The sequence below is a fragment of the Bos javanicus genome, chromosome 2 (assembly GCF_032452875.1).
Source record: "Bos javanicus breed banteng chromosome 2, ARS-OSU_banteng_1.0, whole genome shotgun sequence".
In the NCBI taxonomy this organism is placed as follows: domain Eukaryota; kingdom Metazoa; phylum Chordata; class Mammalia; order Artiodactyla; family Bovidae; genus Bos; species Bos javanicus.
In genome coordinates this window covers 13,042,891-13,063,978 of record NC_083869.1, presented here as the reverse complement: position 1 = coordinate 13,063,978, position 21,088 = coordinate 13,042,891, and the positions used below count along the sequence as shown (strand labels likewise).

Sequence of the window (21,088 nt, the reverse complement as noted above, 5' to 3'; positions counted from 1 at the left end):
TTCTTTCTCAAGATTGCTTTGGCTATTTGAGTTTTTTTTTTTTTTTTATCCATACAAATTGTGAAATTATTTGTTCTAGTTCTGTGAAAAATACCGTTGGTAGCTTCATAGGGATTGCATTGAGTCTATAGATTGCTTTGGGTAATAAACTCATTTTTATTATACTGATTCTTCCATCCATGAACATGGTATATTTCTCCATTTATTTGTGTCCTCTTTGATTTCTTTAATCAGTCTTTCATAGTTTTCTATATATAGGTCTTTTGTTTCTTTAGGTGGATATATTCCTAAGTATTTTATTCTTTTGGTTGCAATGGTGAATGGAACTGCTTCCTTAATTTCTCTTTCTATTTTCTCATTGTTAGTGTATAGGGATGCAAGGGATTTCTGTGTGTTGATTTTATAACCTGCAACTTTACTATATTCATTGATTAGCTCTAGTAATTTTCTGGTGGAGTCTTTAGGGTGTTCTATGTAGAGGATCATGTCATCTGCAAACAGTGAGAGTTTTACTTCTTTTCCAAACTGGATTCCTTTTATTTCTTTTTGTGTTCTGATTGCTGTGGCTAAAACTTCCAAAATTATGTTGAATAGTAATGGTGAGAGTGGGCACCCTTGTCTTGTTCCTGACTTTAAGGGAAATGCTTTCAATTTTTTACCATTGAGGATAATGTTTGGTGTGGCTTTGTCATATATAGCTTTTATTATGTTGAGGTATGTTCCTTCTATTCCTGCTTTCTGGAGGGTTTTTATCATAAATGGATGTTGAATTTTGTCAAAGGTTTTCTCCTTTGATAATCATACGGTTTTTATCTTTCAATTTGTTAATGTGGGGTATTACATTGATTGATTTGCAGATATTGAAGAATCCTTGCATCCCTGGGATAAAGCCCCCTTGGTCATGATGTATGATCTTTTTAATATGTTGTTGGATTCTTATTGCTAGAATTTTGTTAAGGATTTTTGCATCTATGTTCATCAGTGATATTAACCTGAAGTTTTCTTTTTTGGTGGCATCTTTGTCTGGTTTTGGTATTAGGGTGATGGTGGCCTCATAGAATGAGTTTGTAGTTTACCTTCCTCTGCAATTTTCTGGAGGAGTTTGAGTAGGATAGGTGTTAGCTCTTCTCTAAATTTTTGGTAGAATTCAGTTGTTAAGCTGTCTGGTCCTGGGCTTATGTTTGTTGGAGGATCTTTGATTAGAGTTTCAATTTCTGTGCTTGTGATGGGTCTGTTAACATTTCTATTTCTTTCTGGTCAGTTTTGGAAAGTTATACTTTTCTAAGAATTTTTCAATTTCTTCCAAGTTGTCCATTTTATTGGCATATAGTTGCTGATAGTAGTCTCTTATGATCCATTGTATTTCTATGTGGTCTGTTGTGATTTCTCCATTTTCATTTCAAATTTTGTTGATTTGATTCTTTCCCATTTTTTCTTGATGAATATGGCTAATAGTTTGTCAATTTTATTTATCTTCTCAAAGAACCAGCTTTAGCTTTGTTGATTTTTGCTATGGTCTCTTTAGTTTCTTTTGCATTTATTTCTGCCCTAATTTTTAAGATTTCTTTCCTTCTACTAACCCTGGGGTTCTTCATTTCTTCCTTTTCTAGTTACTTCACGTGTAGAGTTAGGTTATTTATTTGACTTTTTTCTTGAGGTATGCCTGTATTGCTATGAACCTTCCCCTTAGCACTGCTTTCACAGTGTTCCACAGGTTTTGGGTTGTTGTGTTTTCATTTTCATTTGTTTCTATGCATATTTTGATTTCCTTTTTGATTTCTTCTGTGATTTGTTGGTTATTCAGCAATGTGTTGTTCAGCCTCCATATGCTGGAATTTTTAATAGTTTTTCTCTGGTAATTGAGATCTAATCTTACTGCATTGTGGTTGGAAAAGATGCTTGGGATGGTTTCATTTTTTTTTTTTTAAATTTACCAAGGCTAGATTTATGTTCTAGGATGTGATCTATCCTGGAGAAGGGTCCGTGTGCACTTGAGAGAAAGGTGAAATTCATTGTTTTGGGGTGAAACATCCTATAGATACCAATTAGGTCTCACTGGTCCATTGTATCGTTTAAAGTTTGTGTTTCTTTGTTAATTTTCTGTCTAGTTGATCTATCCATAGGTGTGAGTGGGGTATTAAAGTCTCCCACTATTATTGTGTTATTGTTAATTTCCCCTTTCATACTTGTTGGTATTTGTCTTACATATTGTGGTGCCCCTATGTTGGGTGCATATATATTTATAATTGTTATAGCTTCTTGGATTGATCCTTTTATCATTATGTAGTGTCCTTCTTTGTCTCTTTTCACAGCATTTATTTTAAGGTCTATTTTATCTGATATGAGTATTGCTACTTCTACTTTCTTTTGGTCTCTATCTGTATGGAATATCTTTTCCCAGCCCTTCACTTTCAGTCTGTATGTGTCCCTTGTTTTGAGGTGGGTCTCTTGTAGAAAGTATATATATTGGTCTTGTTTTTGCATCCATTTAGCCAGTCTTTGTCTTTCGGTTGGGACATTCAACCCATTTACATTTAAGGCAATTATTGATAAGTATGATCCCGTTGCCATTTACTTTGTTGTTTTGGGTTTAAGTTTATACACCCTTTCTGTGTTTCCTGTCTAGAGAAGACCCTTTAGCATTTGTTGAAGAGCTGGTTTGGTGCTGCTGAATTCTCTCACTTTTATTGTCTGTAAAGCTTTTGATTTCTCCTTCATATTTGAATGAGATCCTTGCTGGGTACAGTAATCTGAGTTGTAGGTTTTTCTCTTTCATCACTTTAAGTATGTCCTGCCATTCCCTCCTGGCCTGAAGAGTTTCTATTGAAAGAAAAGCTGTTATCCTTATGGGAATCCCTTGTGTGTTATTTGTTCTTTTCCCTTGCTGCTTTTAATATTTGTTCTTTGTGTTTGATCTTTGTTAATTTGATTAATATGTGTCTTGGGGTGTTTTTCCTTGGTTTTATCCTGTTTGGGACTCTCTGGGTTTCTTGGACTTGGGTGATTATTTCCTTCCCCATTTTAGGGAAGTTTTCAACTATTATCTCCTCAAGTATTTTCTCATGGCCTTTCCTTTTGTCTTCTTCTTCTGGGACTCCTATAATTCGAATGTTGGGGCATTTAACATTGTCCCAGAGGTCTCTGAGGTTGTCCTCATTTCTTTTAATTCTTTTTTCTTTTTTCCTCTCTGCTTTATTTATTTCTACCATTCTATCTTCTACCTCACTTATCCTATCTTCTGCTTCCGTTATTCTACTATTTGTTGCCTCCAGAGTGTTTTTGATCTCATTTGTTGCATTATTCATTATTGATTTACTCTTTTTTAAAAATTTCTTGTAGATTGTTAAATCTTTCTTGCATCTTCTCAATCTTTGTCTCCAGCCTATTTATCTTAACTCCATTTTATTTTCAAGATTTTGGATCTTTTTTTTTTTTTTTCTATCATTATTTGGAATTCTTTTTCAGGTAGACTCCCTTTCTCTTCCTCTTTTGTTTGGTTTGGTGGGCATGTATCATGTTCCTTTTCCTGCTGAGTATTTCTATACCTTTTCATCTTGTTCTGATTGCTATGTTTGGGGTGTCCTTTCTGTATTTTGGCAGTTTGTGGTTCCTCTTTATGGTGGAGGTTCCTCACTGTGGGTGGTTTTGGACGGGTGGCTTGTCAAGGTTTCCTGGTTAGGGAAGCTTGTGTCAGTGTTCTGGTGGGTGGAGCTGGATTTCTTCTCTCTGGAGTGCAATGCAGTGTCCAGTAGTGAGTTTTGAGATAGCTGTGGGTTTGGTGTGACTTTGGACAGTCTGTATATTGAAGCTCTGGTCTGCGTTGCTGGAGAATGTGCATGGTATGTCTTGCTCTGGGACTTGTTTGCTTTTATGTGGTGCTTGATTTCAGTCTAGTCAAGGCTATGGTTTTTCCTGTGGTCATGTATGGATGTGAGAGTTGGACTGTGAAGAAGGCTGAGTGCAGAAGAATTGATGCTTTTGAACTGTGGTGTTGGAGAAGACTCTTGAGAGTCCCTTGGAGGAGAAGGGGACAACAGAGGATGAGATGGCTGGATGGCATCACTGACTCGATGGATGTGAGTCTCAGTGAACTCTGGGAGTTGGTGATGGACAGGGAGGCCTGGTGTGCTGCGATTCATGGGGTCGTAAAGAGTCGGACACGACTGAGTGAGTGATCTGATCTGATCTGATGGAGGTTTTTGGATGAGCTTTTATTGATTAATGTAAGGAGTAAAGAGTTTTCTGGTGTTCTCAGAAAGCCTCCTGCCTCTGGTTTTCAGTATTTTTCTTACAGTAGCCTCAAGACTTCTCCATCCATACAGCACCGAAGATAAAACATCTAGGTTAATGATGAAAAGATTTTCCACAGTGAGGGACATCCAGAGAGATTCACAGAGTTACACAAAGAAGAGAAGAGGGAGCAGAGAGATAGAGGTGACCAGGAGGAGAAGAGGGGGAATCAAAAGGGGAGACAGCAGTCTAGCCAGTAATCAATTCCATATATGCTCTTCCACAGCCTGGATCCCTCAGAGAGGTTCACAGAGTTACATAGAGAAGAGTAGAGGGAGGAAGGAGATAGAGGTGACCAGGAGGAGAAAAGGGGGAATCAAAAGTAGACAGACAGATCTAGCCAGTAATCAGTTCCCTAAGTGTTCTCCACAGCCTGGAACACACAAAGAGATTCACAGAGTTGGGTAGAGAAGAGAAGGAGGAGGGAGGAGATACAGGTGACCTGGGGGAGAAAAAGGAGAGTCAAAAGGGGGAGAGAGTAATCAAGCCAGTAATCACACTCCTAATTAAAAATGGGTACTGAATATTGGATTCTTAAAGGTACAAAATTGATAACAAATACCAAAAAACCAAAAATTAAACATCTGGTGTATAGATTAGACTCTCAAAAATACAGTAATAAAAAAACAAAACAAAAATCACAAAAATTAAAAATATATATATGAAGTTTGATTTAAAAATAGAGTCTTTTTTTTTGCAAGGTAATAATAGGTTATAAGGGATTTGATTTAGGTCATACCTGAATGGTCTAGCGGTTTTCCCTACTTTCTTCAATTTAAGTCTGAATTAGGCAATAAGGAGTTCATGATCTGAGCCACAGTCAGCTCCTGGTCTTGTTTTTGTTGACTGTATAGAGCTGCTCCATCTTTGGCTGCAAAGAATATAATCAAATCTGATTTCAGTGTTGACCATCTGGTGATGTCCATGTGTAGTGTCTTCTCTTGTGTTGTTGGAAGAGGGTGTTTGCTATGACCAGTGTTTTCTCTTGGCAAAACTCTATTAGTCTTTGCTCTGCTTCATTCTGTATTCCAAGGCGAAATTTGCCTGTTACTGCAGGTGTTTCTTGACTTCCTACTTTTGCATTCCAGTCCCCGATAATGAAAAGGACATCTTTTTTGGGTGTTAGTTCTAAAAGGTCTGGTAGGTCTTCATAGAGCCGTTCAACTTTAGCTTCTTCAGCGTTACTGGTTGGGGCATAGACTTGGATTACTGTGATATTGAATGGTTTGCCTTGGAAATGAACAGAGATCATTCTGTCGTTTTTGAGATTGCATCCAAGTACTACATTTCAGACTCTTTTTCTGACCATGATGGCTACTCCATTTCTTCTGAGGGATTCTTGCCTGCCGTAGTAGATATAATCATCATCTGAGTTAAATTGACCCATTCCAGTCAATTTTAGTTCACTGATTCCTAGAATGTCGATGTTCACTCTTGCCATCTCTTGTTTGACCACTTCCAATTTGCCTTGATTCATGGACCTTACATTCTAGGTTCCTATGCAATATTGCTCTTTACAGCATTGGACCTTGCTTCTATCACCAGTCACATCCACAGCTGGGTATTGTTTTTGCTTTGGCTCCATCCCTTCATTCTTTCTGGAGTTATTTCTCCACTGATCTCCAGTAGAATATTGGGCACCTACTGACCTGGGAAGTTCCTCTTTCAGTACCATATCATTTTGCCTTTTCATACTATTCATGGGGTTCTCATGGAAAGAATACTGAAGTGGTTTGACATTCCCTTCTCTAGTGGACCACATTCTGTCAGACCTCTCTACTATGACCCACCTGTCTTGGGTGGCCCCACAGGGCATGGCTTAGTTTCATTAAGTTAGACAAGGCTGTGGTCCTAGTGTGATTAGATTGACTAGTTTTCTGTGAGTATGGTTTCAGTGTGTCTGCCCTCTGATGCCCTCTTGCAACACCTACCATCTTACTTGGGTTTCCCTTACCTTGGACTTGGGGTATCTCTTCATGGCTGCTCCAGCGAAGCGCAGCTGCTCCTCCTTACCTTGGACAAGGGGTATCTCCTCACCACCGCCCCTCCTGACCTTGGATGTAGAATAGCTCCTCCAGGCCCTCCTGCGCCCACATAGCCACAGCTCCTTGGATGTGAGGTTGCTCCTCCCAGCCACCACCCCTGGCCTTGGACGTGGGATAGCTCTTCCCAGCCACCACCCCTGATCTTGGATGTGGGGTAGTTCCTCTTGGCCACCAAGGGAACATGTCATGCAAAGATGGGCTCGATAAAGGACAGAAATGGTATGGACCTAACAGAAGCAGAAGATATTAAGAAGAGGTGGCAAGAATACATAGAAAAACTGTACAAAAAAGATCTTCATGACCAAGATAATCATGATGGTATGATCACTCACCTAGAGCCAGATATCCTGGAATGTGAAGTGGGCCTTAGAAAGCATCACTACGAACAAAGCTAGTGGAGGTGAAGGAATTCCAGTTGAGCTATTTCAAATCCTGAAAGATGATGCTGTGGAAGTGCTGCACTCAATATGCCAGCAAATTTGGAAAACTCAGCAGTGGCCACAGGACTGGAAAAGGTCAGTTTTCATCCTAATCCCAAAGAAAGGCAATGCCAAAGAATGCTCAAACTACCGCACTATTGCACTCATCTCACACGCTAGTGAAGTAATGCTCAAAATTCTCCAAGCCAGGCTTCAGCAATATGTGAACCGTGAACTTCCAGATGTTCAAGCTGGTTTTAGAAAAGGCAGGGGAAGCAGAGATCAAATTGCCAACATCCGCTGGATCATAGAAAAAGCAAGAGAGTTCCAGAAAAACATATATTTCCACTTTATTGACTATGCCAAAGCCTTTGACTGTGTGGATCACAATAAATGGTGGAAAATTCTTCAAGAGATGGGAATACCAGACCACCTGACCTACCTCTTCAGAAACCTGTATGCAGGTCAAGAAGCAACAGTTAGAACTGGACATGGAAAAACAGACTGGTTCCAAGTAGGAAAAGGAGTACGTCAAGGCTGTATATTGTCACCCTGCTTATTTAACTTATATGCAGAGTATATCATGTGAAACACTGGGCTGGAAGAAGCACAAGCTGGATTCAAGATTGCCGGGAGAAGTATCAATAACCTCAGATATGCAGATGACATCACCCTTATGGCAGAAAGTGAAGAGGAACTCAAAAGCCTCTTGATGAAATTGAAAGAGGAGAGTGAAAAAGTTGGCTTAAAGCTCAACATTCAGAAAACGAAGATCATGGCATCTGGTCCCATCACTTCATGGCAAATAGATGGGGAAACAGTGGAAACAGTGTCAGACTTTATTTTTCTGGGCTCCAAAATCACTACAGATGGTGACTGCAGCCATTAAATTAAAGAGGTTTACTCCTTGGAAGGAAAGTTATGACCAACCTAGATGGCATATTCAAAAGCAGAGACATTACTTTGCCAGCAAAGGTCCATCTAGTTAAGGTTATGGTTTTTTCAGTTGTCATGTATGAATGTGAGAGTTGGACTGTGAAGAAAGCTGAGCACTGAAGAATTGATGCTTTTGAACTGTGGTGTTGGAGAAGACTCTTGAGAGTCCCTTGGACTGCAAGGAGATCCAACCAGTCCATTCTGAAGGAGATCAGCCCTGGGATTTCTTTGGAAGGAATGATGCTAAAGCTGAAACTCCAGTACTTTGGCCACCTCATGCGAAGAGTTGACTCATTGGAAAAGACTCTGATGCTGGGAGGGATTGGGGGCAGGAGGAGAAGAGGACGACAGAGGATGAGATGGCTGGATGGCATCACTGACTCAATGGACGTGAGTCTGAGTGAACTCTGGGAGTTGGTGATGGACAGGGCAGCCTGGTGTGCTGTGTTTCATGGGGTTGCAAAGAGCCAGACACGACTGAGTGACTGAACTGAACTGAGTAGATTATAAAAATGAAAATTAAAGGAGTAATAAAGGACTTAAGAATTAAAAAAAAATAAAAATAGTGAAAATATATCTAGGAATTTCTGTGGAGCTGTTGTGGGCAGTTTGGGGTTAGTTCAGTTTCAGATAGATTCTTGTCCAGCTTATACTTCTCAAGATCTGTAGGCCCCTTCCAATGTAACTACAGGGTTTTAATCTGTTGCACCTGTCACTTCCAAAGTGGTTCCCTCTGTTTATTTTAGTTGCTTCTGTTTGCAGGTCTCTTCAGTGTCTGATTTCCACCCTGACACAAGGGGGCGACGGTGGTCACTTATTTAGGCTCACTTTTTCAGTCGTGCTGTGGGAAGGGTGGAGCATTGCAAACAAATATCACTGGTATGTGTGGGGAGTGCTTGCATTGTCTCGGCCACACTGGGTTTGTCCCCTGTCATAGAGTGTGTGCTTTCCCAGTCTACACTGCTCAGTATCTAGGTTGCTGTACAGGGAAACTGTCTAAAGTTGGCCCTGGTTGTGTGCCCTTCCCAGGTCTAACCCGCTCAGGTTCAGGTTCTCGGGCATCCACAAAGGCACAGACTCTGTTGGGCCAGCATTTTGTCCACTTCCCAGGTCCGAGCAGCTCAGGCAACCAGGTGCTTTGCAAGCGCACGCTCCCTAGGTGGGGGGTGCGTCTTATCACCTCCCTTGTCCCAGACACTCGGTTTCCTGGGTGGCAGCATGCGTGCCCATCTCAGGTGTGCCGCGTGTCCCTTCTGGGGAGCTGATCTCTGGTTGTGACCCTCCTGGTGGATGTCAACTGTCCAGAGTCCCAAGAAGTCTTGGTTAACAACTGGCAGCCTGCTTGCAGTTTGGTAGAGGTGCCATCTCTGGGGCTGAGATTGCCCCTTTCTGGCTCTGGCTGCCCTCCACCTTCCTCCCTGCCTCCAGTGGGGGCGGGGGGAATGGGCCAGTTCACAGCCAGCTAGCTCTCTTCTGTTATTCGCTTAGTCCTTTTTTCTGTGAGCAGGCTGGCAGTGCCTTAGGTTAGGACTTTTTGCAGGATAGTTCTCTCCCTCGCTCTCTCTTTTCTCTCTCTGGCTATCCCAGTTAGGATTGCTATCTCACATTAGCTCCCTCAGATTGCCCTTAGGGCATTCAGGCCCGGTCCTTACTCTAAGCAATGCAGCTGGTGCCTCCCTGTTCAGCCCCTGCTTGCTGGTGGTGGATGCAAGCATCTGGGCTACTTCTCTGCTGGGAATTGCTGTTAGGCATGCAATCTGTGGTTTTATTTATTTATTTATTTTTCCTCCCAGTTATGTTGCTGTCTGAGATTCCAAAACTCCCCAACAGACCTACTGGTGAGAGGGTTTCCTGGTGTTTGGAAACTTCTCCTCATTTAAGACTCCCTTCCTGGGATGGGTCTCTGTCCCTAACTCTTTTATCTCTCTTTTTATCTTTTATATTTTGTCCTACCTCCTTTAGAAGACAATGGGCTGCCTTTCTGGGTGCCTGATGTCCTCTGCCAGCATTCAGAAGTTATTTTGTGGAATTTGCTCAGCTTTCAAATGTTCTTTCAATGAATTTGTGGGGGAGAAAGTGGTCTCCCCGTCCTATTCCTCCACCATCTTAGGACTGCCCAGCCCCAAAACCAGTATTCTTGCCTGGATAATCTCATGGACAGAGGAGCCTGGTGGGCAAAGTCCATAGGGTCATAGAGTCAAACAGGACTGAAGTGGCTTAGCACACATGTATGTTATATATCATGAGAAATGCTGGGCTGGATGAAGCACAAGCTGGAATCAAGATTTCCAACAGAAGTATCAATAACCTCAGATATGCAGATGACACCACCCTCATGGCAGAAGGTGAAGAAGAATGAAAGAGCCTCTTGATGAAAGTGAAAGAGGAGAGTAAAAAGTTTGGCTTAAAACTCAGCATTCAGAAAACTAAGATCATGGCATCCAGTCTCTTCACTTCATGGCAAATAGAGGGGAAACAGTGGAAACAGTGGCAGACTTTACTTTTGGGGGGCCTCCAAAATCACTGCAGATGGTGACTGCAGCCATGAAATTAAAAGACGTTTACTCCTTGGCAGGAAAGTTATGATTAACCTAAACAGCATATTAAAAAGCAGAGACAATACTTTGCCAACAAAAGTCCATCTGGTCAAAGCAATGGTTTTTCCAGTAGTTATGTACGGACTTGAGAGTTGGACTATAAAGAAAGCTGAGTGCCAAAGAATTGATGCTTTTGAACTGTGGTGTCGGAGAAGACTCTTGAGAGTCCCTTGGACTGCAAGGCGATCCAACCAGTCTATCCTAAATGAAGTCAGTCCTGAATATTCATTGGAAGGACTGAAACTGAAGCTGAAACTCTAAAACTTTAGCCACCTGATATGAACAACTGACTCATTTGAAAAGATCCTGATACTGGGAAAGATTGAAGGCTGGAGTAGAAGGGGACGACAGAGGATGAGGTGGTTGGATGGCATCATGGACTCAATGGACATGAGTTTGAGTAAACTCTGGGAGTTGGTGATGGACAGGGGAAGCCTGGCATGCCTCTTTCCATGGGGTTGCAAAGAGTTGGACATGACTGAGCAACTTAACTGACTGACTGATGTTATATGTGAAAGTTAAGGTAAATCCTAGTATTCAATATTTAGAAATGTCTTAAGAATCTCTATATAGTTCTTACTTCTCAATGAAAACTATACCAATTCTTTATTGACTACTCTAAGAGGTTCACCAACCCCAACACCACCTTGCCTTATTTTGTTCTATTGTTTCTTATCTGCCATTATTCAATTTTCCCTCTTTTTCATGACTGTTAATATCTAACAAACTACAGGCATACCTCATTTTATTTCACTTTGCAGATATTGCCTTAAAAAAAAAAAAAAGCAAATTGAAGGTTGTGACAACCCTACTTTGAGTGTCTCCTGACACCGTATTTTTCCCAGGAGTATTTGATTACTTCATGTCTCTGTATCACATTTTGGTAATTCTCTTAATATTTTAAACTTTTTCATTATTATATTTGTTATGGTAATCTATGATCAATGATCTTTGTTACTACAATTACTTACTGAAGTCTCAGATGATGGCTAGCATTTTGTAGTAATATTTAAAGTATGTGCATTGTTTTTCAGACATAATTCTTTGCATGTTTAAATATGCTACAGTAGAGTGTAAACACAGTTTTTATATACAGTTCAGTCACTCAGTCGTGTCTGACTCTTTGCAACCCCATGAACTACAGCATGCCAGGCCTCCCTGTCCATCACCAACTCCCGGAGTTCACCAAACCCATGTCCACTGAGTCCATAATGCCATCCAACCATCTCATCCTCTGTCGTCCCATTCTCCTCCTGCCCTCAGTCTTTCCCAGCATCAGGGTCTTTTCCAGTTAGTCAGTTCTTCGCATCAGGTGGCCAAAGTATTGGAGTTTAAGGTTCAGCATCAGCCCTTCCAACGAACACCCAGGACTGATCTCCGCTAGGATGGACTGGTTGGACCTTCTTGCAGTCCAGGGGACTCTCAAAAGTCTTCTCCAACACCACAGTTCAAAAGCATTAATTCTTGGGCACTGAGCTTTCTTTCGGAGAAGGCAATGTCACCCAACTCCAGTACTCTTGCCTGAAAAATCCCATGGATGGAGGAGCCTGGTAGGCTGCAGTCCATGGGGTCACTAAGAGTCGGACACGGCTGAGCAACTTCACTTTCACTTTTCACTTTCATGCATTGGAGAAGGAAATGGCAACCCACTCCAGTGTTCTTGCCTGGAGAATCCCAGGGATGGGGGAACGTGATTGGCTTCCATCTATGGGATCTCACAGAGTCCGACATGACTGAAGCGACTTAGCAGCAGCAGCAGCAGCAGCAGCAGCAGCAGCAGCTTTCTTTATAGTCCAACTCTCACATCCATACATGACCACTGGAAAAACCATAGCTTTGACTAGATGGACCTTTGTTGACAAAGTAATGTCTCTGCTTTTCAATATGCTGTCTAGGTTGGTCATAACTTTCCTTCCAAAGAGTAAGCGTCTTTTAATTTCATGGCTGCAATCACCATCTGCAGTGATTTTGGAGCTAAGAAAAGTAAAGTCAGCCACTGTTTCCACTGTTTCTCCATCTATTTGCCATGAAGTGATGGGACCAGATGCCATGATCTTAGTTTTCTGAATGTTGAGCTTTAAGCTAACTTTTTCACTTTTATGTGCACTGGGAAACAAAAAAATTATGCAATTTGATTTGATGATTTTCATTTATTGTGGTAGTCTAAAGACTGAACCTACAATATCTTCAAGGAATGCCAGTAATTTAATTTTTAAATTTATTTTTCATCCCTTCTTGACCTAATTCCTCACAACAATGTAAGCTCAGCATAGATATCTTAGTTTGTTGCCTGTGTCTCCAGAGCTGAACTTGTTGAAGCAGTATAATGGTGGTTACAAGGTCTGGGATGTGGGGGAACTGGGGAGATGTTGTTTAAGCGTGCAAGCCTGAAACCAATTGCTATGTCCTGATGATCCAATGCACAGTATAGTATTTATCATCTACAATACTGTGTTCTGTACTTCAAAGTTGCTAAGAGACTAAATCTTAAACATTTTCACCACAAAAATGATAATTATGTGATATAATAGAGATGTTAACACTACAGTGGCAATCAAGCTGCAATATATAAGTGCATCACATCAACATATTGTACATGTTAATTGAAATACAACATTTTAAAAATTAATACCAAGCTTTCTGGCAGTGACAACTTCCCCACGAGAATATGCCTCTCACAAAGGATCTGCTTCATCCCTCTCCAGAAGAGGAGAAGAGGAAACATAAGAGTGCTGCCAGGTGCAGAGCCCAAATTCCTATTTCATGGATCTGAAATGACCAGGAGGCTATGAAATCACCACTGTCTTTAGCCAGGTACAAAGAGTGTTTTTTGTGTTGGCTGCTCTACTGTCCTCTGCCAGACTATAGGAGGAAAAGTGAGGCTTACAGAAGGATGCTCCTTCAGACAGGGCATCAAGATGAATGGGAAACCACCCCAATAAACATATTTTGGATACATCCTGTTAACTGTCTTATTTTACTACTAGGGAGTTCTTACCTCACATATTCAGGGCAACCAGAAGAGTGGACTCGAGTCATTTGGGCCAATTTGAAATAAAATAAAGGCAGTTTCCAAGTCTGAAGTCCCTGATGCTGAATATAAGGACTCATTAATAAGAGGAAAGCTGTTGATGCCAATACAGAGTAAAAAGGAGAATCTAGTAACAACCTACAAACTTCTGAAGGACACCCGAGTCTTCACATTGATCTATACATTGGCAGAATAAAAGAAGATACTTTGTTGAATAAATCTAGGACAAATGTTGCATTTAAAAATTTGTGTGCTCCTGAGAGTATCTACCTGAAGCACTCAAAACTCAACCCTCTAGGAAATTCTTTTGCTTCTTACCAGAGAAAAAGAGGTGAACTAAACTTGGCTCCTCTACCTCTTTTCAGCTTTTTATCTCTATAAAGTAATAAACTATAATTCCTGAGCATCTTGTTTCTTTTCAGCTTACAAATGAATATTTAAATTCTCTGCCACTGTAAAATACCTGTTATCTTTCCTGTGCAGTTTAACTCCAGGTGACATCCTTCCCTTGAAGTTTGTAATAGTCAATGGTGATTCAAGTTCTACCTTTAATCCCTCTATCCTGAACCAATGACCTCTTAAATCCAGGGGTCACTTGTCCTTTTTCACTCAAGTGTTATTTCTAGGGAGCATTCTGATTTGTATATACCTTTGTCCTCAATAAAACTTCATACTTTTGTCTTTGAAGCATTAAAAACAGTTTATATCAATAGAAAATGAACCTGTGATGTGTTAAAACTACTTACCTAAAAACTAGTAAAAATTAATGCAAGTTTATGTTTTTAAAATTGTCTAACTGCATTCCAAAAGGAGAGATTACTGAAAACGTAAGAGTATTGAATGAGTTATATATTGACCTACAAAGCTCCTGCAAAGTTTAGGAGATCCCCACATGGAATCTATTATGCCTTACATCCCTGGTGAAAGACTGATCAACCAGAACTTATCTTGGATTCCCAGTTGCAAAACTCTGCCATAAATAAAGTTTTACTGAATGTGATCAATTTTATTATTCAGATATAAAATTTTATAATCTATTAAATTTTACTTTATAATGAGTTTGTGCAGCTAGAGTCATTCAATTCAGCAGAAGAATGATGTTTGAGGAATCTCCCAACATTTTTTCAAATTGCAGTTTGTCTTGCAAGAAAAGTTCATATTATTGAGTGATGCTACACCATTTAATTTTTCATGGAAGATGACTAACCTCTAGGAGAGGAACTGGAAAGTAGGTTAATGATTAGTCAGCTGGTAAAAGTACTTTCTCTAACTTACAAATACTTATTAATAAGAGAATAGTTGTTTAAAAGTAATTTTTAGATCAGGAACACTCTTTATGTGTGAGGCTTTAAATACACGGGTAACTGTTCAGTTCAAATGGAATAGTGATTATGAATACATCTTTCTAAAGCTTGTGGAACACATACAATTATTTAGGAGGGAGGGGGGTTCAGGATGGGGAACACGTGTACACCTATGCCGGATTCATGTTGATGTATGGCAAAACCAATACAATATTGTAAAGTAATTAACCTCCAATTAAAATAAATAAATTTATATTAAAAAATTAAGCATATTGGTTTGAATTGAAAAGGTATCTAAAATTCTTACTGTAAGAAGAACTTAGTAGGATATGGATGAGTGACAAGTTTTGCAGAACAAATCCAGCAAACATTTTTTCATCAAAGACCCCTAAATACTCTGTTCAAAACAGCGTGCAGCTGGATAACCATTTGTTCCCAAGTTTAGATGTTCTATTTATGAAATTATGTTCTCAATATTCCAGCAATATCCAGATAGGTTTTCACAAAGAATCTGTGTATGGAATTGAAATTAGAACAGAGGGAAGGGACCAGTATTTTAGAAACAAAGAAATTATTTTGATAATTATTAAATTATACAAAATGTTTGATGAAAGAAAGAAAAATTTTGTTCATACAAAGCTAATTTTTGGACCTCACTTCGTAGAGTAGCCATTTGGATCTCACTTATGTTATTAAACACAAGAAATCACTTTTTTAGAGAGAAGTAGAGGAAAGTAAATGCCTCTACATGGTAAGGGATTTTGAACAGATGTTTTTGTGCTTTTAGAATGTATGTATGTATGTATTTATTAAAGAAGAGTTATTTAAAACTTTTTTCTTGAAAGAAGCCTTTGTTTGCAAAATGGATTGAGGATATGATTTATGAAGCTAATACAGGAAGCTAATCCCAGCTAATTTGATGGAGTAGTTGCCTACAGAAAGTTAGTTATTGTTGAGGGTTAAATAGCTGTGAATCTTTGTATGTCTTGATAACAGAAGCACTGACTATATTTGTTTTAGACTTTTTCAAGGTGGGTTGTTCAATGAACAGGAAGATTGTGTCTCACTCTAGAGCAAAGAAAAGGTTTGTTTATAGCTTTGGAAATAGAGATAATGTCTCCCTCCAGAGCACAGGTCAGCTGTACTTACTGTTCAGTAAAATAAAATGTTGCCTTCTGGAGCAAATGAACAGGCATGCTTGCTGCACATTATAAAAGATTTGAGTTCCCTAAGTACAGAGTTGCCTTCCTATAATACAATTCACAATGTGCGGGTGTCACCTGGCATTCTATTATCCTTTGAGAGTAGGAACTCAGGAAAATGGCACAGGTACATGCGTATACTCTGGGCACTGCTGTTGCTGTGAATTTTAATCAAGTTCTTTGCTTCTGACCCTAGAGTTTCATGCTGGCTTCCAGCATCCATGAAACTGTGGCAGGCTAACATGTTAGCATTCAGGTAAGGTAACCTCTCAAATCTTTTGACAGTCTTAGTGACAAGGGTCAGAGCTGACAGAGACATTGCTCTCTAGAAGAGAATGGATAAGCACCTTATGGTCCAATTAATGGGCCTTGAGAGAAATCCTTTGTATTGGTAGTGAGCATGTTGAGCAACTTCAGGTCAACTAGACAGTAAATGATTCATTATTTTATTTCTGAATAATGAGAATTTGAGCATGAGGTCATAGGTCAAATGTTAGGAAACTGGTTCAAAGATAATGGCTCGAAGGGTGGTGTCATATCAATACAGCAGAACACTTGAAATCTATCATATCCAAACTCTTTTCTAATAAAATTATGGTAATAAACTGGGGCAAACCACTAAATGTAAATTGGGACCCTCCCCATGTAAATACATATTGCATTAGGCTCTTAAAAGTTGGGATTGAAAGAAGGCATTTGCAATATCAATCACTGAAAACCAATCCCCTCTGGCTTGTTAACATCTTTTGTAGTTCTAATATCATGTCTGGAACTGCTGAGACTGTGTATGGTATTATTTACTTCAGACTGTGATAATCTATAGAGAATATCCGTAAGCCATCTGCCTTTTCCACAGACGACATAGGGCTATAATACAGAGAATTAGTTTTGTGTCAATACTCCTGTTTTTAACACATCACTGAATAAAATTGTAATTTTTTTTTCTTACCAGATATTCCCTGTTGCTTCAAACTAAGAAGTGTGTAGGCTCAGGCAATTCCAGAGGCTCCCATTTAGTGTGGCCAATTAATACTGGCTAAAGGGCAATTTTATGTGTCTTCTACTTAAAATATCAGGTAGAGGAAGTGTTCCCCAGTCAGACATAATATCCATTTTAAGAAAACATTCTGGTAATGGAGATGCAATTACCTCACATAACATTTGTCCAAGCATTCTAACTGCATCCAGATTTTTACTTTAACTCCATCTACAGATTCATCCTCATATGCTCTCAGTCTACTATTGCTCCTTGTAGAGGTGCTCTGGTTGTTGCTAATTTTCCTCCAGATGGAGGGCTTGTTTGCCATTCTGGAAGTCAGGTTTCAGTCTGCTTAATTGTACCAACTAGTACTAAGATTTGTCTTGGGTGGGCTGAAATCCCACCCTTCTCTAGACAACAGTTACAGAAATGTGCATCTGCTATGAATAGGAAAAATGGAAAATCTGATTAGTATGGCCAGAAATGAGGCACATTATTAGAAATTCAGCTGGTACTAAATCTAGGGTGTGCATGCAGTGCTTGTTAAGGATACAGATGATAGTTGCTTTTGTCTTGTGGTTTAACTCCTCCTGCTGTTTGATATGCCACTTTGAGACTGAGATCCATTTGGAGATAACATTAAAAGATCTAAGTTTGTCTTTTTTTTAAAAGTGTGTACTCACCGCTAAAAGGAAATTGTACTCTTGAAGAGATTTCCCTGGGAGAGTAACTTTCTTGGGAAACAGTAGATGAGTGAAGTGAAAAGTCAACATGTTACTCAACCAGTCGTGTCTGACTCTTTGCAACCCCATGGCTCTGCTGTCCATGGGATCCACCGGGCAAGAGTACTGGAGTGGGTAACCATTCCCTTTTCCAGGAGATCCTCCCAACTCAGGTACTGAACCAGGGTCTTCTGGTTCATTGCAGGCAGATTATTTACCATCTGAGCCACCGGGAAAGCCCCAGACGAGTGCCTAACTGCTATTTATATCTGGGCTGTTACTGTCCTAGGCTGGGCTTAATATGCTGATGAACATGAAGAACTGGAAAATGAAAACTTACCCAAACAATTATAGATCAACATTTGAAATTGGCCCCACCAATGAAGAAAACTCCTCTAGCCTTTTTGTGAAAATCAGGCAAAAACTAGGATGTTGTCATGACAATAGGCCAGCAGATGCTCATGATTAGGATAGACTCTAAAAAGAAAATCTTGCCACTGTGTGAATCAAACCCAAGTCAGCTAAAGGTGCAAACCCTGAGGTCTTATTGGAAAGCAGTGTGTCTGTGGCTGCTTTATTAAGGGGTACACAAAGTTGTGTACCAGACATCCTGGAATGCAAAGTCAAGTGGGCCTTAGGAAACATCACTATGGATAAAGCTTGTGGAGGTGATGGAAATCCAGTTGAGCTATTTCAAATCCTAAAAGGTGATTCTGTGGAAGTGCTGCACTCAATATGTCAGCAAATTTGGAAAACTCAACAGTGACCACAGGACTGGAAAAGGTCAGTTTTTGTTCAAACCCAAAGAGAGGCAATACCAAACAATGCTCAAACTACTGTACAGTTGCTAGCAAAAGAAAGTGAAAGTTGCTCAGTTTTGTCTGACTCTTTGTGACCCCATGAAATATACAGTCCATGGAATTCTCCAGGCCACAATATTGGAGTGGGTAGCCTTTCCCTTCTCTGGGGGATCTTCCCAACCCAAGGATTGAACCCAGATCTCCAGCATTACAGGTGGATTCTTTGCCAGCTGAGCCACAAGGGAAGCCCAAGAATACTGGAGTGGGTAGGCTATCCCTTCTCCAGTGGATCTTCCTGATGCAGGAATCAAACCGGGATCTCTTGCATTTCAGGCAGATTCTTTACCAACTGAGCTATCAGGGAGCCCATGCTAGCAAAGTAATACTCAAAATTCTCCAAATCAGGCTTCAACAGTACATGAACCATGAACTTCCAAATGTTCAACCTGGATTTAGAAAAGGCAGAGGAACCAGAGATCAAATTGCCAACATCCATTGGATCATCAAAAAAGCAAGAGAGTTCCAGAAAAACATCTAATTCTGCTTTATTGACTAAGTCAAAACCTTTGACTGTGTGGATCACAGCAAACTGGAAAATTCTTCAAGAGATGGGACCAGACCACCTGACCTGCCTCATGAGAAATCTGTATGCAGGTCAAGAAGCAACAGTTAGAACTGGACATGGAATAGCAGACTTGTTCCAAATCAGGAAAGGAGTACCTCAGGGCTGTATATTGTCACCCTGCTTATTTAACTTATATGCAGAGTACATCATAAGAAATTTTGGGCTGGATGAAACACAAGCTGGAATCAAGATTTCCAGGAGAAATATCAATAACCTCAGACATGCAGCTGACACCACCCTTATGGCAGAAAGTGAAGAAGAACTAAAGAACCTCTTGATGAAAGTGAAAGAGGAGAGTGAAAAAGTTGGCTTAAAGCTCAACATTCAGAAAACTAAGATCATGGCATCTAGTCCCATCACCTCATGGCGAATAGATGGGAAAACAGTGGAAACAGTGACAGACTTAATTTTTTGGGCTCCAAAATCACTGCAGATGGTGATTTCAACCATAAAATTAAAAGACGATTGCGCCTTAGAAGAAAAGCTGTGACCAACCTAGAAAGCATATTAAAAAGCAGAGATGTTACTTTGCCAAGAAAGGTCTGTCTAATTAAAGGTATGGTTTTTCCAGTAGTATGTATGGATGTGAGAGTTGGACTATAAAGAAAACTGAGTACCAAAGAATTGATGCTTTTGAACTGTGGTGTTGGAGAAGACTCTTGAGAGTCCCTTGGACTGCAAGTTGATCCAATCAGTCCATCCTAAAGATCAGTCCTGAGTGTTCATTGGAAGGGCTGATGGTGAAGCTAAAACTCCAATATTTTGGCCACCTGATGTGAAGAACTGACTCACTTGAAAAGACCCTGATGTTGGGAAAGATTGAGGGCAGGAGGAGAAGGGGACGATAGAGGATGAGATGGTTGGATAGGATCACCAGCTCAATGGACATGAGTTTGAGTAAACTCCGGGAGTTGGTGATGGACAGGGAAGCCTGGTGTGCTGCAGTCCACAGGATTGCAAAGAGTTGGACATGACTGAGTGACTGAAGTGAACTGACACAAAGTTGAAATAAATGGTATCAGGTATGAGGATATTGCTGTTTATACTGGAGCATTGAGTGGGCCCCCAACACAGAGTATTTTTAGCTGGGCTGTGATTGAGCAGCTTCTTAAGCTGAGAGTGAATGCAAAAGCCTTGCTCACTGGCATGTGGTCACTGTCTGTGCTTGTGTGCCAGGTTTCCTCTCTTTCCCTCTGCTCCAGCATCAGCTGACTTAAAAATAAAGGTGCTAAGATGTGAAGCCAAGGTCTTGCTGTCTCAAGGGTGAACAGAGGTCATGGGCACCCAAGTATGTTGGGGAACTTTGGGCAGGTGAGGACTCAAACTTTTATAACTTAGATACAGGCACCCCAGTCTCTTACCACTGGGGCATGGGGACTCTTAATTCAAATAAAATGGTTTGGAAAAGATTCAGTTGTTAAGGGAGTCTAACATTTCTTTGTGGGCACTTTGGTATAACTCTGCCCTGTTGGGGCTTCTACATTTGAATGTGTAGTTGGAATTGATGTCTTATATTTGGATAATACTTCTCTATCCTATCAGAGTCAGTAGGGGATTTTCTTAACATGAGAGAGACACATCAGTCAGGGGGAGTTAGCATCTCTGGGGTCCTTAAACCCTGATGACTCCTTTCAGGTGCCAGTGTTGGTGACTGATTTTGCATATGGAGCCTCTGGCAAAGATGGCAGCCTTTACCAGTGGTAGGTACAGTGAGGGTTTTGGACTCTCACCCCCTTGACTGGATTACCTGGTAAACCTCTTGAAAAGCAGCCTTCAGCTTTCTACTGGCCCCTTGTTATTCAAACTTAACATTTCCCCAGGATACACTGTGATTCTGTAGCCTGTTATTATTTCCTTTTGGCCTTGGTCAACTTGGACTCAGTGACTAACAAGGTCAGAAGGGCCTAACAAGCCTTACTTGTTAAATGGAAAATAGTGTATTTAAGATATTGCAGTCCTTGCTGCAGTATCTATCTGGTCTGCCATTGGGGAAACTACAGACTGGCAGGTTAAAGACGTTCCTCTTTGAGGCCACAAACCGTAGAGACAAATAGAAGCTGCTGATCAAATTGGCTGGGTCACGCAAAGTGACTCATTTTAAGGGATAAATATTTGATGAGATTGACTAGAATTAAGCT

The 21,088-nt window shown here is 40.4% G+C and overlaps 1 long non-coding RNA gene and 1 pseudogene across 2 annotated transcripts in view; both read left to right on the top strand.

Annotated features, from left to right (window-relative positions):
- Window positions 1–21,088, top strand: part of LOC133257557 (uncharacterized) — a 527,623-nt gene that overhangs the window by 177,070 nt on the left and 329,465 nt on the right. The gene's annotated exons all lie outside the window — the stretch shown is intronic.
- LOC133235417 (small ribosomal subunit protein eS27-like) lies at window positions 12,956–13,292 on the top strand (annotated as a pseudogene).